The sequence below is a fragment of the Octopus bimaculoides genome, chromosome 2, assembly GCF_001194135.2.
Source record: "Octopus bimaculoides isolate UCB-OBI-ISO-001 chromosome 2, ASM119413v2, whole genome shotgun sequence".
Lineage (NCBI taxonomy): Eukaryota > Metazoa > Mollusca > Cephalopoda > Octopoda > Octopodidae > Octopus > Octopus bimaculoides.
The window spans coordinates 115,829,654-115,834,242 of NC_068982.1; the positions used below are offsets into that span (position 1 = coordinate 115,829,654).

Genomic DNA, 4,589 nt, shown 5'->3' on the forward strand with positions numbered 1-4,589 from the left:
GAGAGAGAGAGAGAGAGAGAGAGTGGGCTTCTTTCAATTTCCGTCTAGTACATCTATTCACAAGGCTTTGATTGACCTGAGGCTATACAAACACGTGGTGGACAAGTAGAATCAACAGCGCAATGAACAAAATAACTTGACGTATTTAGTTATGTCCCTTCTACACACTGGGTTCAAATCAGACTGAGGTTGATTTTGCCTTTCCACTTTCTGGAGTCAAGAATATAAGTATTTGTGTGAATATACATAATATGTCATCAAAGTTAACACCAGCAGCTGGCCCTTGGGTACCTTTAGCAGATTTTACTCTATTGCAAGCATTCAGTCCAGGGATTTGGTGTAAGGATAGTTTATGAATTATGGCTTGTTCCTTACTTTTCTCTTCAATACTCCTGGAGGCCTTGCATGCACGCGCGCACGCACGTGCATGTACAACGTCATGAGATCTATGCTTCCTCCTCTAAATAAACTAAAAAAACGTAATTGAGCATAACTTTGAAGGCAGTATCCCAGAATGACCACATTTCAACGACTGAAATTAGTAAAAGAATAAGATAGTTGAACTGCCGTTGAACTCTGAATGAAAACTATACTGTTCAATCATCTTGATGTTGTTATTTAGACACATATTAGTTCTGATCAGACCTAGTTCTTGAGCAGACCCATGCTCAAGTATAGCTGTGTGGTTACAAATCGTGTATTGTAACCAAGTGGTTTCAAGTTCAATCCCACTGCATTGTTTATCAGGGGAATATATCCTACAACAACTTCCTGATATAAAAGGACAGAAATTGTGAAGAAGCTGGTCATATGCATAAATAATAGCACTTAAATGACATCACAGTTTGATGATGATAATTCTTTCTGCTATAGGTACACAACCAGAATTTTAAGGGGAGGGGAGAGTTGATTACATCGAACCCCATTGGTCAATTGGTATCTATTTTAACGACCCCGAAAGGATGAAGGGAGCATAGTCGACCTCAGCGACATTTGAACAATGATTATACCATCTTTTATTCAGACTGTATCTGGGACTACAGTATACAATAGGCTTCCCTTTTTCTTAAGATGACACGGTATGGTTTGAGGGAAATTAGTTTGCTTTTTCAAACACGTTCCAGCCATCATCACTCCAAAATATATTTATCACTATCATCACATATAACCACTGACCCACCTCACTACCACCACCACCAACATACAGCCGCCACTACTACTACCATTCAAACAACTACCACCATAGCAACATGCAGACACCACAACCACCACCACACCAACGTACAACCATTACTAACGTCACCAGTACTATCGTTATTGCCACCACCATCACCACCACCACGACATATGGACATGATTATTATCACCACCACTACGATACAATAACCATCACTAGAACAACACAACCACCATTACCAAAATCACAACATACAAACACTATCATCACTATTACTGCAAACACAGTCACCACTACCTCCACCCCCCAACACCATCATCCACTACAATCATCCGTCTAACGACACACTTATTTCTTCTGTTGTTCTACATTCAGATGTAATCAGTACGTATCATGTGCCGATTCACTTTACGCAATCTGCAGTGGCCTGGTTACGGGTTACAGTAAGTCCTTGAGAAAGTACCACCAAAATTAGGTTGAGGTGGAGAATCCCACTAAATCCACAGACGAAATCTCTAAAAGTTCATTAAAAAGAAGTTTTCATTCTTAAGATCTAAATAGTTATTTAATATAACTTGCAAACGTGTGAATTCGTTACTTTAAAGATTCGTTATTTTTCTCGGCGCAGATGAACCTCTACAGGTTCTTATTTCCTAGCTATTTTCTCGTATTAAAAAGGTGTACTCACCACCGTTTTTATAAGGAAATCATTACCTATATAATATTTCCTTCTGATGTAGGTATGAAGGAATCAGGGTCTGTAGCAGCTGTTTTCTCCAAGGGCGTTAGCAAAATGGAAACAAACGGCCCAAAGAGAATCGAAACAGGGTCACAGACTTGATGCACCAGTAGTCAACCTATATTCTTTTTATTTAGTGAAATAAGTTGCTTTCAAAGAGCATTGCTTAGGTAAATAAATTAAATTTCTTTCTGCATAAATGCTAAGGTTTATGTCTCACGTAATTACAAACTTAACATACATAGGTACACATGGCACAATATTTATTGCGGAGGGGATTTGAGATTATGGGACAGGGCTTTCCAAGGGCAAAAAGGAGCGAAACAGCGAATCGAGGTATGTCTCGATTATCCGACAGTTTTCTAATCCGCTACGATGCTCTCTAGATACATTAAATTTAATATGAATATCTTTTGCCACAATACAGCACTGCCATTTAATAAGGAGAAAGTGGGTCTTCTTGACTGAATCGAACTCAAAGACATGCGCAAAATTTATCGAAGTGAATGTGAGTTAGAGGACAAACAAGGACCCAGTAGTAATTGCTGATATTAATGTTTTGATATTAATATTATTAGTAGTGGTGGTGTGAACTTAGTGCTGTTGTTAGCCCCGAATTAGCCCTGATCGAGCAGACCTATGATCAAAACCGTTCCAGTCTTGCCTTTTCATATCTAAAACTACATTATAAAATGTGCCCTTTCTTTTTAAGTCAATAAAGATGTGATTTGAAGGAGATTTCACTGATATTGTCTTACAGGTCGAGCATACTCGCCGGATTGTATCTAGTAGGTAGTGGCCATGGAAGGGTATTATTAAAGTTAGTAATTAAAAAGCGAAAGGATATAAACACATCAAAGTAACAACTTAATACGATGTTCATTATGACTAATGGTGAGGTCGCCTGGGCGGGGGAATGCATAATTATCAGAGATTATGGTGTACATAGTCACATCGGAAGTGTGCGTAGAGTGCATACGTAATATACATCAAGACAATATATTTGTATGTTTAGAATATATATAGGCAAGTGTTGAGTGTACTTAGAGTGCATATAACGTAATAGTGTATATAAACAGGACTGTAGTATAGAAAACGGATTTTTGTTGAAGGGATGCGATCCTGTGTGTGTGTGTATATATATATATATAAGTGTATATGATATACGGATACGTTTGCAGTATATGTGAAGTGCATGAGTGTGGCTTAAGGGAGATTTGACAGCTATTTCTAGCCGGTAGTGCGATCACGTAGAGATATCCTCATTGGCTCGTGTAATTGTGTGTGAACACTCAATTATATAGATTTGTGTGAGTAGCAAAAAGAACAATAACTTGTAAACATTCCGCGGCAAAAAACATAAACAATGCTGCAGATAAATAAATAGATACATGGACAAACACATAGATATATTGAGACAAACAAATAGAGATAGATATAGGTAGAGTCAAATAAATTAACATGATTGAGTGCATATGAAAGAATAAGAGAGAGAAAGTAGGAACAAAACGAGATAAATAGTTCTGCAGAGGATGTAAATAAGAAATAGAACAAATTGGTAACTTACTAAAGCTTTTTCATGTGCGCAATTATAATATACGAAATTAACGTTTCTCGTTGAGATAAGAAGCATCGATATTCTATAGTTAAAAAATATATATGGCTGCAGTTATCGGTAGCTATAAACATACAAGGATAACAGAGCTACAATGGACAACCATATCGTCCCAGCTTCTAAATCAAGAATCATTAAGCTAAGCTCGATGTTTTCACGATTCTGCTAAACGGATGTGACGTAATTACTACATTCAACTCCCGTCCCTCCCATTTTCTCATCATCTTACGTATTGTCCGGTTACATTACCATCAACTATAATCTTTTTATTACAGCTACTTGTCACCACTGTCTCGCACTTCACTTCAACTGATACATAAATATACTGATGTTTTCTTACTCCTCTTCCTTCTTTTCTTTCTGTCTTCTTTTTCACGTTAATTCTCTTCAACCCCTTCGCTCTCGCTAGCTTTTTTTTCGAAACTTTCTTTCTCTTTTCTTTCTTTCTTGTCCTTCAGCATTATTCTTCCTTTCTTTCTTCCTTTTTTCTTCTTTCTCTTTTCCTTTCGTTTTACAATTCCCACATCAGTCACTTTCATTATTCCAAACTCATTAAAATTTTCCCTGCTCGTCAAAAATACACTTTATTGCATAGCAATTTAAGTTCAATTCTTTCGAGATTTGGACTTATAATATAAACGGTCATAACTAAATACGGAAATTTATCTACTCATCTATGAATCCTACCAATACGCTCCCCACTTATTGAAGTGAGTAGATTATACTCCATATTCATTAAAGTGAGTATCTTTGCTGATTGAAGTAAATTGACTATCCTCTCCTCTCAATACAATAAGAATACCATATTACTAATTCATTCAAGTAGACTATACTGCTCATCCACTAAACTGAGTATTCTATACCTGTTATTCATATACTATATTCCCCACTGAAAAAGAAAAAGTGTGTAGGCTTTATTCCACATTTGATATAGTGAAAAAGACCAATACACATTATTCATTAAAGTGCATATATATGATACTCCCCAATCAATTAAGAGAGTAAACAAAATTCCTTTCAGTAAAGTGTATAAAACTTTCTTCCGGTCATTGAGCAAA

The 4,589-nt window shown here is 36.6% G+C and overlaps 1 protein-coding gene across 1 annotated transcript in view; it reads right to left on the minus strand.

The window, feature by feature from the left end:
* Positions 1-3,807, minus strand: part of LOC106879349 (xenotropic and polytropic retrovirus receptor 1) — a 39,252-nt gene extending 35,445 nt beyond the window's left edge. Inside the window, exon 1 of the mRNA XM_014928858.2 lies at positions 3,484-3,807. The gene's annotated coding sequence lies outside the window, so the exon portion shown is untranslated. The remainder of the gene's footprint in view (positions 1-3,483) is intronic.
* Positions 3,808-4,589: the final 782 nt, after the last annotated feature.